Here is a 16245-nt window from a genome sequence, read left to right on the forward strand (position 1 = left end):
AAAATAAATAAAATAAAATAAAAAAAATTTTAAAAAAGGAAAAAAAAAAAGAAAAAAAAAATTCCCTGGCATGTTCCCCCACCAACCCTCCAACTTAGGGCTCTCTTTAATATTTCTAAAAGAAATTTCAATTTTTTATTTGCCTGTATTTGCTGGAACTCATTAAATATTGTTGAAAAATAATGGAGATAATGGTCATCTTTATTTGGTATCTGACTGTAGTTGACATGATTTTATTATTTTTTATTTTTTTCAGCAATTACCAGTTGCCTTTATTTATATAAAAGTATATTAAATACTCTCAATATGTAAAAGTAAAAAATATTATCTATATAAATAGAAAATTTCCATATACAAAATCTTTTTTAAAAATTATACACATATATACAGTGTTGACCTTAGAAGCTGTATCTTAAATCTTAAACTCTGTATAGTTTGTACAGTAGATTCATGAAAACATAGTTATTGGTCAAATGTTTAATCAACACCACTCAAGTCAAAGTACTAAATGATAAAGCGTATTAGGAAGGTGCCCAAAATGCAGAAGTCTCCTGCATTTAATATACTAATTGAAGGTCTGCCAATTGTTTTGAATTTCCAAATGTACTCCTTAAAAGAAAATAGAAAAAGAACCTAAATACAGTATTACAAGCATTAGAAAAGTCTGCACAATTTCCATCTTAGTTTCCTACATGGTTTGAAGTCAGTCTTTCAAAAGCTCTTCAAAAGTTCATTCAGGAATATGTAAGGCATTCATTCATTTGTTTTTGGTTGGATGATCTCAGTACAGACTATATCATCTAAAGGATGACATACGTAGAAGGTACAGAGTTTTAAAAACTACAGCAACTTGGATTTTGTTGTACCATCATGCTCCAAAATCCCCGTTTGTTTTTCCATATATTCTACTATCTTAAGAGTTCTGTTTTCTGCATATGGCTAGACAGTTTTCCCAACACCATTTATCAAATAGGAAATCCTTTCCCCATTGCTTGTTTTTGTCAAGTTTGTCAAAGAGCATATGGCTGTTGATGTGTGGTGTTATTTCTGAGGCCTCTGTTCTCTTCCACTAGTCTATTTATCTGTTTTGGTACCAGTATGCAGAAAACTGAAACTGAATCCCTTCCTTATACCTTATATAAAAATTAACTCAAGATGGATTAAAGACTTAAATGTAAGACCTAAAACCATAAAAACTCTAGAAGAAAACCTAGGCATTACCATTCAGGACATAGGCATGGGCAAATAATTCATGACTAAAACACCAAAAGCAATGGCAACAAAAGCCAAAACTGACAAACCAGGTTAAACTAAAGAGCTTCTGCACAGCCAAAGAAACTATCATCAGCGTGAACAGGCAACCTACAGAATGGGAGAAAATTTTTGCAATCTATCCATCTGGCAAAGGGCTAATATCCTAAATCTACAAAGAACTGAAACAAATTTACAAGAAAAAGCAAACAACTCCATCAAAAAGTGGGCAAAGGATACAAACAGACACTTCTCAAAAGAAGACATTTATGCAGCTCATCATCACAGGTCATCAGAGAAATGCAAATCAAAACCACAATGAGATACCATCTCACGCCAGTTAGAATGGCAATCATTAAAAGGTCAGGAAACAAAAGATGTTGGAATAGATGTGGAGAGATAGGAACACTTTCACACTGTTAGTAGGAGTGTAAATTACTTCAACCATTGTGGAAAACAATGTGGCAATTCCTCAAGGATCTAAAACCATAAATGTTATTTGACCCAGCAATCCCATTACTGGATATATACCCAAAGGCCTATAAATCATTCTGTTTTAAAGACACCTGCACACATCTGTTTATTGCAGCACTGTTCGCAATAGTGAAGATGGAGCCAACCCAAATGTCCATCAGTGATCGACTGGATAAAGAAAATGTGGTGCATACACACCATGGAATACTATGCAGCCATAAAAAAGGATGAGTTCATGTCCTTTGCAGGGACATGGATGAAGCTGGAATCCATCATTCTCAGAAAGCTAACACCAGAACAGAAAAACAAACACCACATGTTCTCACTCATAAATGGGAGTTGAACAATGAGAATACATGGACACAGGGAGGGGAACATCACGCACTGGGGCCTGTTGGGAGTGGGAGGCTAAGGGAGGGATAGCATTAGAAGAAATACCTAATGTAAATGATGGGTTGATGGGTGCAGCAAACCACCATGACACGTGCATACCTATGTAACAAACCTGCACATTCTGCACATTTATTCCAGAACTTAAAGTATAATAAAAAATACTTCATTATATTTATTTATTAATAACTTTTTAATGAATACTTTTTATGGGCCAAGTGTCATGCTGGACTCTTGGAATCCGTCTGTCAATAACATGGCTTGTTGTTATCGTGGTCATTGCCTAGCACTCATTTTCAAGGGGCAGGAACAGATGATGGAAGATAGACATTAGGTGAGCACAAAGTAGACAATATGAAAGCCCAGAAAGGGAGACGTTGAGAGGTGCTCATAGGCAAGGAAAACAGCAGGCAGAGCAGACAAGCAAGAACAGAGCTGTGAGGAGAGTTATTTTAAATAGATCAGTGAAGGTAGGACACATTCATAGGATTTCCGACCAAAGGATACAAGGAGGTAAGCACGTTCGCCATACAGATACTTAGATAAAGGGTGTGCTAGACTCTTTGGAAACATTGAAAAACTGAGTGACTTGCTCAAACATAGCATCTCATATATGGTAGACTGACAAGTAAAACTACATGTAAACATGAGTTCTCCATTTTTTCCACTGTGCTTTTCTCTTAAAATAGTCAGTGGCAAATCTTGTAGAATTTCTTAAAAAAAACATATTTTACTCTCATAGCAATTTCAGGACGATCATCACCTATCAACTTCTACATGGGTCTTTATCTGCAGAGCCCAGTTGCACAGCACCACTTCACGGCCCTAATTCTGAGGAGAAGGAAGACTCTACCTAGATACAGAAAACAAGATAGAATGGACTAAGTAGCTTCTTTCCACATTGATAAGACTCCATTTGTTTAAGTTACTTATTTGTGTATATTTTCTTTTGAGATCAAGAAGCAGAGTTTAAATTAACTCAGCAAACATATATCAAATGTCTATCACATTCGAAACACCATATGAAGTAACACAGAATATGCAATGAAGAAATGAAGTTGATAAAGCCCTTTAGTTCTAGAGACTTCTAAGCTGGTGGGAAGACAAATGTTTACAACCAATTAAAAGAAAAAAAAAGGCATAAGAAAAGTTTGTAAAAGTAAATAGCATTATGTAAAAAACCCAGGCCCAAATCTAGTCTGCATAAAAGGTAGTCATAGTGTTTTTTTAGCTTCTGTGCTAATAATACTGACATCACTGAAATGTGGTGCAGTTGTCTCATTGCTTAGTGTGATACAACAAACAAGGAAACCAACAAAGCCTAGGCAACCCTGCACACACAACCTTATGGTCCCAGCAGTTTTTCAATAAGTTTCTACAGTGCCCTCTTGGTCACATCTCAGAGACTACCAGTGACTTCCTCAAATGAGCAAAGTTTCCATTATCAAATCAAATGTAATCACATGTTTACTGAGGCCCCAATATACTTAATTCAGACCCATGTTGAAGTATATTTATAAAATGAAATCATTGCACATGAAATGAAGTATACTCAGTTCAAATCTTGCAGATGGGAAGAAAGGGCATATTTTACAGACTGAAAGGTTATAGCATATTTCCTTCTTTTCTTTTTTTCTTTTTTCTTTGAGATGGAGTCTCTCTCTTGTTGCCCAGGTTGGAGTGTGATGGCACGATCTCGGCTCACTGCAACCTCCCCTTCCTGGGTTCAAGCGATTCTCCTGTCTCAGCCTCCCAAGTAGCTGGGATTGCAGGCATGCACAACCGCATATGGCTAATTTTGTATTTTTAGTAGAGACGGGGTTTCTCCTGTTGGACAGGCACTTGGGCAATCCACGTGCCTCAGCTTCCCAAAGTGCTGGGAATATAGGCATGAGCCACTGCGCCAGGCCCAGCATATTTCTCATACATAGATACGATACATTTCAGGCAGGATACTGAGGTGGAGAACATGTCTATATCAAGAAAATCCAGGCTGGGCATGGAGGCTCACACCTGTAATCCCGCTGCTTTGGGAGACCGAGGCGGGCAGATCACCTGAGGTCATGAATTTGAGACCAGCCTGACCAACATGGTGAAACCCTGTCTCTACTAAATACAAAAAATTAGCCAGGAATGGTGCTGCATGCCTGTAATCCAGGCTACTTGGGAGGCTGAGGCAGCATACTCGTTGAACCTGGGAGGCTTAGGTTGCAGTGAGCGGAGATTGTGCCATTGCTCTCCAGCCTGAGCGACAAGAGTGAAGCTCCATCTCAAAAAAAAGAAAGAAAGAAAGAAAGAAAGAAAGAAAGAAAGAAAGAAAGAAAGAAAATCCAGAGTGTTTACATAAAGCCTCATACATATTTGATACAACCACATTAGACGGAAATAACTTATACACATATTTACTCTAAATTCATAATAGTAAAACCATAGCTATATAAATGTTTAGCTTGAAAACTATGTACCATATTTAAGTAGAATTTGTGAAGAAAAAGAAAGAAATCATAACACTTATCCTTATTTTAATAGAATTTTGTATAGGTTACTTCAAGCATAAAGAATTATCAAGATCTGAAAACAAAGGTAAACCCTATCAAGCCCACATTAGATTTGCAGCTTCAGAATACAGTTGCTAAATATTTGTTTACACATATTATCACAAAATGTTTGCACAAGATGGAACTAAGAAGTAAATATTGCAGAATTGCTTACACTGTTCCCTGCCATATACTGTCATATCAGTCCATTGCGTGAGTCATTTGAACATGCTATTCTGAATTTTAAATGCCATCTCCTTTGATATACACTGAGTACAGTATAAATACCCTGATACCATTAGCAGCATTGTTAGGGCCACCATGGAGTGAGCTGTGCTAGCACTTTCCTGGTGACTGAAGCCTGCATAGGGAGAAACACAGCTGTACCACCATGAGAAAACAGTGGTTTCTTTGAGAGTCCAGTCATTTTAAACACTTAAAATTAGATGTAGATATGCCAAATATAATGTATTAAATGAGTAGGGAGAAAACTGTCTGCCTTATATGTTGCTAAATACACGAAAAAAATACATAGATCTATTCTATTACTTCATGATTACTTTAAATTTCAGCCTTCAGAGAGGTCTGCTATGCACAAAAATGTCAGACATAGAATAACTGTAAAAACCACTAAGATATTTATCAAATTGTACAAGATGCAGGCACTTTATGGGACTGTTCAATATTTAATACATACTTAGAAGTCATTTATGCCCCATCTTACTTACATGAAAATTAGTGTGAATATCTAAAAATAACCCTTAAAATTATAATATTGTCACCTTTCCATTTTATCTCAGACTTCTTTCTAGTCTACTATTCTACTTCAAGCCTTGCTTCTTTTCCAAGAGAGTCCCATCACCTGGTACCTGAATGATAAGAAAAATCAATAAATAAAACATCTTTGGGAAATTTCTTGTGTTCATGCTCTGAGCTCAGGTTCAGATGTCAGCATCATACCAACTCTCCTCCAAACTAAATGCATTATTATCTCAATGCAAATAAACCTCCAGGTAAGGAGTACACATATCAATGGCAACATATTAGGCATAGTTTGGTGCTAATGCATTAGTCCCCTCATGTTCCATAATTGCATTTTTCAGAGGCCACTTGCTGGAATCCTTGCATCTATGTGGCCTCAGCAATGTTGTAGAAACAGGGAATTCAGGCTCTGTTTGTCTACTCTCTAAATGAACTGAAGTAAATGATTGCTGATTTTATAATCTATAGACTATTTGCTTCAGACCTAAGATTGAAATGGGTTATGTTCTGTTAGAGATTTTAGAGGAATGAGTGCTCATTGGGAGTTTGCGAACTCACAATGAGAGTGTGAGAACTCACAAATAATACTTTCAAATGAGACAGTGTTACAAAAACTACTGAGGGTAATTCTCACAAACATTTCCTTTGCAAAGCAGGTGGTAAGTAGGCAGGGATGTGGAAGCTGGGCTCCCTGCCCATGTGGAGGATTAGAAAGCAAGGCCCACATGCCTTTGAAGTCCCGTCATTCTCACCCTACCTGCCTCAGTTATATTTGAAGTCTAGGGTAGGATAAGAGTTCATGTTTGTTAGTAAGAAGAGGAGGAAAAAGAGCAGCTTTTACTTTCATATCTACTATCACTGTGGTCTCCATAGCAACCTGGGGCAGCAGAGCCTCCATACAGAGCTAGTCCACAACTACAACTTAGTGGGAGGAAAGAGGAGGCATGAGAGAGACATCTTGACAGATTGACTGGAGCAGCAATTTGTCAGATCACTGGACTGGGAAATGGCTACAGCTCTGCTGATTCTGTTCCTATGTTCACTTCATAAACTAGGGACTGAATAAATATGTCTGTAACATGTTGCATGCAGGGTTGAAAATCCAGGACCAGAACTGTTTCCATTCACTGCTGGGATTGACCACCTCACTTCCATGACTCCACAGAAATCACAAAACTGATTAGTAACAAAAAACATTACACATTAAGGGAAGCCGTTAAGAGCAATAAAGCATGCATTCTTTTTGATGTTGATTAGTGAAAGAGATGTAAAAAGATTTCATAGATATTTTTCACACCAATCATCAAAACATTCCTTGATGTAAGTAGAAGTACATAACTTCATTCCAATTATTGATGAGGAAAAGTATCTGAAATCAATATGATTTCTTTCATGACATCTAGAGTAATAGGAATCCAAAGTGCAGTCCTCTTGTCCTCAAAATGCAACCTCAGTGCTTTTCTTAACATAGAACAGTTAAGTTTTTAAATTTCATTTGCTGTGGTCATAATTATTTGCTACTCACTAAACATGAAATCTTCACATTCCTTGAATATACTGAGCACAATTACAGGGAAATAGTATAAAAATCCCCAAATAAAGCAAATGTTACACATTGCCCACTGTAGAATCTAATAATACTTTATACTGTATGTTTTGTTGTTGTTGTTGTTTTTTGAAATGGAGTCATACTCTGTCACCCAGGCTGGAGTGCAGCATCGTGATCTCAACTCACTGCAACCTCTGCCTCCCGAGTTCAAGCAATTCTCCCGCCTCAGCCTCCCAAGTAGCTGGGATTATAGGTGCCCGCCACTACACCTGGCTAATTTTTGTATTTTTAGTAGAGACGGGGTTTCACCATGTTGGCCAGGATGGTCTCGATCCCCTGACCTCATGATCCACCCGCCTCCGCTTCCCAAAGTGCTGGGATTACAGGCATGAGCCACCACACCCAGCCTATGCCATATGTTTATCAGCTGTGCCTTCAAACTATTACTGCCTTGTTTTGTGGGTGCTGCCACCTTAAATGATAAAGTTCTTTATGTGAAGAAACAACTTGTAGTAATAATTTTTATATACAAGAGGATACTATGTGTACACTGAATATTCAATGCTTGTTTTTAATAAAAATAGTGTGGTATTTATAGTTTTGAGTCTTCTATTTGAGCTATATTCGAATAAAAACAACTATTCATTCTTTCATTTTCACTACCTGTAATTCTTTCAATTAAATATTTAATGTTGTTAAATACAAGGCTGATTTCTGTTGTGAAAGTCAAAAGATTTTCCTAATTTATTATTAAATCATGCAGTATAGTTTATATCTGATCATCCAAATATAATTTTTCTAAAGAATACAAAGCCCTCTGTGACCAAACCTTCAACACTGGGTCACCGTGAAAGAAACACTTTAAAGATTACTAATGTGAAGTGGACTTTTTTATGTTGTTAACATTTTTATGGCAAAAGACGATGCTCATCTAATTATTTCAGGACTAATTAGTAATTTGTTTCCATTTGCTTCCTTGGATTGTGTGATGCTATATGTCAGGAGCTTGTTAATTAGCCTGAGCAGGTCTCCAGCTAAACAGAAAATAAATTTAAATAAACCAAGTATTATAACTCCAGCCATTGTTGTAGCCTTAGACATATTTCTCCCTGTATACTTTTAAGATATCTCAAGTCATCGAATGACAATGTCCCATTCATTCCAAAAGAGACTACACACACCTGATTACAGGCTGGTCCTCACATTAAATTTGTTCATATTGGAAAACATCTCAAAAAATGAAAAGGTGATGACCATATCCATCACTAATTTTAAGCTCCACAATCAGAGTGAATTAAAGTTCGTGTGGGGTGAATGCAAGAAGGTGGGAAGAGAGTGACTTACTAAAGATTGTTACAGCGAAGGGTTTGAGATGTTAAAACTTATGAGTTAACATTTTTATTTAAAAATTTTAAGTATTATATTTCAAGATGTTTGACATGTAATTCTAGCCAGAGGTGCTCTATCCTCAGTTAAACAAGGTCTCACTATTTTACAGTCTCCACAGTTGATATTGTGTCTATTTTTGTGTCTTTTCTTATCCAATTTATTATCCTAATCAACTAACATTTACTGAACCTCTACAAGCAGAAATACAGCAACATTCATCAAGAGCCCAGGAAAACTTGAAATATTGACAAACGTTTGTAATTGTCACAATCTAGTCAATAGAAAGTAATTCAGGCTTTTCAAATGGTAATTTAACATGCGATGTCTTGGAAAACCTCAGCAGGAGAGTGTGAGGCAACATGTAACAGTAGAAACCCACTACCACCGACATGGGGGACAGTTGAAGAAGAGGATGGCCCAGGGGCCCAGGGTCCACCTCACGCTAGACCAAAGGCTAGACTCTACAGTGAGTGCAGAGGAAGGGCTCTAAGGGCAGACTTAGAATAAAGCAGAGGAGGACAATTTCCAGGCCCCATGAAATCAAATTCTGTGTAAGCGAGGAGCTAAATGAGGCATCAAAGGCATTAAGAAGGTGGAGGAAAGTGTCAATGGGAAAAGAAAGTAGCCAAGAATATTCCCCATTGTGGAAGTAAGCAGAAGACAGGCAATAAGAAAAATCATTTCAAATTCTGTAGGAAAGAAAGTGTTTTTCTGTTAACACACTACACACCATAGATTCGGAACCCTCAAAAAGAGTCAGACACTTGGCATCAGATGAGATTCAAATTCTTGGCAGAAAGCTGGATAATTACAAGAGTCCCTCAATGCCCAAGCTCTATAACACTCTTGAAGAAAAAAAAAAAAAAAGCCAAGTGTTTTAATTCCCATTATATTCTCAGAAGAAAGATTATTATCACAAAATCATCCCCAAACTACTTTCTTCAAATGGCAGGTACTTGTTAAAATTTGGACTTGGGAGCTACATTCTATTAGTTTTAATTCTATTTCCATAGTTTGACAGCTGTATATCCGTGGGCAATTGATTTAATCTCTCCACATTACATCTTTCTCATCTATGAAATAATAGTAATAATCATATCTATCTGGCAGTTTTATGAAGATTATATGTTTTACTAGAGAGCAGCTTGGAAGTTTGTATTTACTTAATTAATATTACCTCTTGTTAATAGAAAAAATATTGAATTAATTAAAATAAGAGAAATTTCATATACAGTGCTTTATTATGGAATGTCTATGTATTCCTATAAGAGAAATATTTATTTAACAAAATTATTCAATAAATACATGGAACTCCAGTGAAATAGACTTAAAAGTATCTGACCATATGTACCCATTTGCTTTCTCATTTCAAGGACCATAAGACAAACGCCAGAACATACCCAACATTTAAATAACATAGCTGTTTGAAATAAGATGAATCCCTAAGTAAAACAAAGATAGTTTCAGTCACACACATGCACTACTTTACTCAAAGAAGGAGAAGGAAAGCAAACTTGAAAATGTATGTCCAATGGATATAGTTTACAACTTAGAGCAAAAGAGGAGTTATCCCAGTAACGCTAGAAGTGAAAATCAAAAACTAGTGATTAGGAAGTGGCTTCAGTGGTTAGCAGAGTGAAATGACTGATAATAAACTGGGAATTTTGGGAACAAGAAGGAACTTTAATTTCAGCTTATCAAATTGTGTTACTTATTCAGAAATCTACAATTGGCAATATGCATAAATAGATATGTTGCAATCCAAAAACCTGTCATTAAAAATGATGCAAGATTAATCCTACAGCATCAAGTATAGAAATATATTAGGGATGACTTAAAGTCCAAATGATTTTTAAAAGAAAATTTTCAAAATAAGTTGAAATCCAAATTGTGTTGATCCACCTTTAATCCCATGGTTTTATGTGTACAAACATAAGTAAACCAAGGGCTGCTATCTGGAGGTTCCTTCCTAAGCTGGTAGAAGAGCTGTTATGCCAGATGAATATAGAGAGGATTATTTGAAAACAGAAAAGAAGAAGGAAGGAAAATCTACAGGAAAGGAGAAGAACTCTTTCTGAAATTAATGGGGCATCTAGATTACAGTGGAGAGAGTATTTCAGCATTTCATTCATTGTACCTGAATGTGTATTGCTCATTAGCATTATATCAATACACAACGCTTTGAATAAAAGAGAAATGACTTTCACTCTCAAAGAGCTGACATTCCAGAGAGAGAAAAAAATAAATAAAAGTAAACAAAGGGAAAAAAATGAGGTCATTGTAAATACAAATGTATTGTTTGTAAAAATAGAATGGTTGTGTTAAAACAGTTTTAGATATACAGAAACTTGAAAAGACAGCACAGAGAGTTCCCATGTACCCCACATCCAGTTTCCTACATGAACATCCTTCTTTACTATGGTACACTTGCCACAGTTAATGAGTCAGTATCCATGTGTTCTTACAAACCAAAGTCCATAGTTCATTCAGATTTCTTAGTTTTTCCCCTAATGTCTTTTTCTAGTTCCAGGATCTCATTCAGGATATCACTACATTTAGTTGTTCTAATGCTGTGTTTGTATGTTTCTTTCTCTCTCTCTCTCTCTGTGTGTGTGTGTGTGTGTGTGTGTGCGTGTGTGTTTCACTATAAAATGATCCAGGCTCGTTTTGTATAAATCCTACTGCAGTCCTTGAATCATCCATTTCTCTTTATTGGAGGACAATATTAGATACCAAGATGTAGGTACTAGGCGTGCTAATTTCCACTGGAGTGACAGTACCTTCTAAACTCTCCAGTTGGCAGAGCAAGAAAAATCTAGTAGGTTTATAAACCTGTTTATTTACATAAGTGTATAAATGTTTCTATGTGCAATGACCTATATCTAATTTAGGCAAAACAGGAGTTCATAATAACATCTCCCAACTGTATACTATCTATTACCACATAGACCATTCTAATCTTTTCCCCTTGCTTATTTGTAACCTCCCACTCCAACAGTGAGAAACCTAGCTCTGCCATCAAGTATGTTTTAATAGTTCAAATACAGTGTACAGGTATAGCAGTTTCAGAAATTTTTAACCCATAATTCATGAAAACCAACTTTATCAGCTGAGTAGAGTAGTCCTCCATTATTCAAAGGGCATATGTTCCAAGACACTCAGGTAATCCCTGAAATCACCAGATAGTACAAAACCGTATATATACCATGTTTTTTCCTGTACATACATAACTATAAATAAGTTTAATTGATATACTAGGCATAGTAAGATACTAACAACAACTAATAATAATGATAATAATGATAATAATAATGGAATAATTGTAATATGCCAGTATCATTACTCTTGCACTTTGGAACCATAATTAAGTAAAATTAGGGTGACTTGAAAACAGCACTGAGATACTATGACAGTCGATTTGATAATGAAAATGGCTACTAAGTGACTAACAGGTGGGTAGTGTATACAATCTGGACATGTTGGACAGAGGGATAATTCCAGTCCATGGGGTACTGGAGCAGTGCTCCGGTCATGCTAGTTGGAGCAGTGCACAATGTAAAACTTATGACTTGTTTATTTCTGAAATTTTCCACTTCACATTTTTGTACCATTGTTGACTGCAGGTAATTGAAACCATGGGTAAGAAGAGGACTACTGTATAGCATTTGTGTAATTTATTTGCCTTTAGTCTACAATTTGTCCTCATTTCCAAAGTCAGCACCTTATTTGTAATGCATTTATATCATGTTGTCACATATTCTTTCCACCCTGGGATTTTCTAAACTTTGAAAATGACTTTTTTGGAAATCCTTCTATTCAGCAAACTTTTTAGTTACCCTGTTTTTACCAGGCATTACTCTGGGTGCACAAACCATGGTGTGAAAGACAGCATTATTGTCACCGTTGACTCTTGGTTTTACTGGGAGGCCAGTAATGAGATGCTTATGATGTGGTTGAGTTTTACTGGGATCTACTATAGCAAGCGAAGGAACACAGGGAAACGGTGTCTGACTCTGGCATTTGGCCATTTCAGCATTGCCATTCAGGAATCTATAGAAGTCAGGCAGGCAAATGCACAAGGAGGAGGATAACCAGAAACTGTGAAATATCTGAGAAACAGTGGAGGTCTACAGTTGCCAGAGCTTCTGGTTTTTAAAGGAAGAGCCACATATCTGAATGTTTATGTGATTTGTCATGATTTTTAAAAAATTTTACTTCTGACACACTACATATAAAATGTACCATCTTAATCATTTTTAAGTGTGCGGCAGTTTTAAGTATATTCAAATTGTTGTGCAACAAACATTCACAATGTTTTCAACTCTAAAACCTGAAACTCTAGACTCCATGGAGCCCTCGCACCTCTGTGCTGGAGCCAGTGGGAAAAAGAGAAAAAAAAAAAAAAAAACTAAGCTAAAAACTAAAACTCTATACCCCTAAAACGATAACCCTCTGTTCCTTTCTAAACCCAGGCTCTGGAAAACACCATTCTATTTTCTGTTTCTATGAGTTTTATTACTCCAGGTACGCCATATAAGTGCTGTCATACAGGATTTATTGTTTTGTGCCTGTCTTATTTAACTCAACATAATGTCATCAAGGTTTATCCATGTTGTATCATGTAAAAGGATTTCCTTCCATTTGGGGGGAGAATAATATTCTATCACAAGTACATATAACATTTTGTTTATCCATTCATCTGTTAATGAACATTTGGATTGCCTCCACTTCTTAGCTATTGTGAATAATGCTTCTGTGAACATAGGATTGCAACCATCTCTTCAGAACTGCTGTCAATTCTTTTGAATATAAACCCAGAGGACACACTCTGGATCATATGGCAGCTATATTTTTAACTTTTTGAGGAACCATCATACTGTTCTTCATAATGGCTATACCATTTTACATTTCCACCAATAGTGCACAGGAGTCCTAATTCCTCCACATCTTTGCTGTATCAGTCAGTTTTCACACTGCTATAAGATATATCTGAGACTCAGTGATTTTTGAGGGAAAGAGGTTTAATTGACTCATAGTGCAGCATGGCTGAGGAGCCCTCAGGAATCTTACAGTTATGGCAGAAGGTGAAGGGGAAGCAAGGCACCTTATTCATAAGGTAGCAGGAAGGAGAAGTGCCAAGTGAAATGGAAAGAGCCCTTTATAAAATCATTAGATCTCCTGAGAACTCGCTCACTATCATGAACACAGCATGGGGAAAACCTCCCTCATAATTCAGTTACCTCCACCTGGTTTCTCCCTTGACACTTGGGGAGCATGGAGATTACAATTCAAGATGAGATTAGGGTGGGCACACAAAGCCTAACCATATCACTTGCCAACACTTGTTTTCTGTTTTGATTTTGCTTTCAGTACTGGCATTCCTAACTGGTGTGAGAATATCACTTTGTGGTTGTGATTTGATTTCCCTAGTGATTAGTGTGTTGAGCAATTTTTCATGTTTTCTTGGCCATTCGTGTATATTTTTTGGAGAAGTGTCCATTCAAGTCTTTTAGACAGTTTTTAATTGGGAAAGGTTTTTGTTGTTGTTGTTGTTAAATGTAGGAGTTCTTTATATATTCTGAATATTAACTTCTTGTCAGATATATGATTTACAAATATTTTGTGTCATTCCATAGGTTGCCTTTTCACTCTGTTGACTTGCGTCCTTTGATGCACAGAGGTTTTTCATTTTGATTTAGTACAATTTATCTATCTGTTCAGTTATTGCCTGTAATTTGGTGTGCCATCCAAAAATTCCTTGCCTAATCTGATGGTATGAAGCTTTTCTCTGTTTTCTTGTATGAGTTCAGTATTCTTTTTAGGTCTTATTAGTGCTTGGACGAACGGAGGCAAGATGGTGCACTTCCGGGTTCTTCTTCACCACCAGCTCTTCCCACGCGCGTGAAAATGCAGCCCACGCCTGGGAAGGTGCAGACCAACCGGGCATGCGCCAGGTGACATCAATCCAAAGAGACCAAGATTTACCTGGTCGCACCTGCGGAACGCCCCCCGACATGCCCATGCCCCGCCTATTGCCCTCCCACTCCTAGAAAAGCCCCTCTCCGCCAGTGAGCCACGCCGCCTTCTCACAGCCCCACTCCTGTCAGGATGTCAGGACTGTGGGAACTCCGTCTGAGAGCCCCACCGGGGGACTCTGCCGGCCACCTTTGCCGGAGGCCGACAGACTTCTCCCTACCCACCTTCTTTCCCTGAAGCTAGGTGACCAAAATAAACTTGCAGTTTTGCTCCTACACTTGCCTACCCGCTGGTTCTTTTGTGCCCGCTCGGCTGGTCTTAGAAAAACAAATCAGTTGGTGCCGAAACCCGGGAGGAGACCCCTCCTCAGGCCTCTAAGGGTTGAGGAACCTCCTCCTGCTCCCACACTGCAGACGGACCAGGACCTGAGTCCCTCACTCTCACAGCCTCTCTGGGGTAAGTGCCCTTGTCTCCTCTTTACCTCCCTCGGCCAAAATCCTGTGCAGGTCCGAGGCCCACTTTTGAACCACCATGTGGCTTGGGAGACCCGTTCAGAACAGAGACGTCTGCCTGAAGGTAATCTCCACTTTGGCTCCATGAGCCTCCAGTCTGTCTCTGCTGGTTCCAAAGGACGCTTTGAAGCCAGGCAGAGATCCACTTCCATGTCCATTGTGTCCATTGTGTAAGTAAAGAGGAAACAAACGGGAAACCCCCCAGTCTCTGGGGTAAGTGCCCTTGTCTCCTCTTTACCTCCCTTGGCCCAAAAATCCTGCGCAGGTCCGAGGCCCACTTTTGAGCCACCAAGTGGCTCGGGAGACCCATTCAGGACGGAGACGTCCACCTGACGGTAATCTCCATTTTGGCTCCATGAGCCTCCAGTCTGTCTCTGCTGGTTCCAAAGGACGCTTTGAAGCCAGGCAGAGATCTACTTCCATTTCCATTGTGTCCATTGTGTAAGTAAAGAGGAAACAAACAGGAAAGCCCCCAGTCCAAATTTCCAAAGAGCACCCCCTTAGGGTGCCTCCTAGCCAATTTAAAAACCTTACAGCTTGAACAAGACCTTAGGAGGAAGCGGTTAATTTTCCTTTCCACTGTGGCGTGATTGACCTCAGCAATTTCTGCCAGCGGCTAGGCAAGTGGTCTGAAATTAATTGCATACAAGGCTTTTAGGCCTTAGGCTCTCGTCCCCACACTCCTCCTTCTCTACCCACTCTCTCCACCTCCTCCCTCCCCCCATCCATACTCCTCCTTCCTCCTCCTTATCTACTAGTAATCCACTCAGTTCCGTGCCTCCTTCGGGGCCCCCAACTGGCTGTCTTGAGTCCCCTATCTCTGCCCACACCCTCCTACAGTGCTAGCACCTTTGCGAGAGGTGGCTGGGGCGGAGGGGGTAGTCAGAGTACATGTCCCTTTTTCATTGGCCGATCTTTCCAAAATTGAGAAGCGTTTAGGTGATTTTGGTGTCTTATTTCATTTCTCAATCAGCTCCTGACATTCGTAAAAAACTTCAAAAGGTAGAGGATGGTCCTTAGACACCAATACAAGACCTAGTTAAATTAGCCTTTAAGGTCTATAACTCCAGAGAGGAGACAGCAGGCTCGCCTCAAACAGAAGTTACAGCTCCTAGCAGCGGCTTTACAGCCCAGTCATAACCCCAGACCAGAGAGCACACACCCCACAGACTCCAAAGCTACAAAAGGAGCCTGCTATAAGTGCGGCAAAGCAGGACACTATGCCAACAGGTGTCCGCAAGGTCCCCGAGCCCCAACACAGCCTTTCTATAAGTGCAAGGCATCAGGACATTAGGCCAGTGAATATGCTAACCCTCGTCCACCAGCAACTCCCTGCCCTGCTTGCCAGCAGGGAGGACACTGGAAGTCTGATTGCCCCACCCTGAGAACAGGTGCTGCGTCTCCA

At 38.6% G+C, this 16245-nt stretch overlaps 1 protein-coding gene across 2 annotated transcripts in view; it reads right to left on the reverse strand.

Moving 5' to 3' along the window:
• Positions 1-16245, reverse strand: part of SNTG1 (syntrophin, gamma 1) — an 893287-nt gene that overhangs the window by 297052 nt on the left and 579990 nt on the right. The gene's annotated exons all lie outside the window — the stretch shown is intronic.

Source organism: Colobus angolensis, unplaced genomic scaffold, assembly GCF_000951035.1.
Source record: "Colobus angolensis palliatus isolate OR3802 unplaced genomic scaffold, Cang.pa_1.0 Scaffold243, whole genome shotgun sequence".
Taxonomy (NCBI): Eukaryota; Metazoa; Chordata; class Mammalia; order Primates; family Cercopithecidae; genus Colobus; species Colobus angolensis.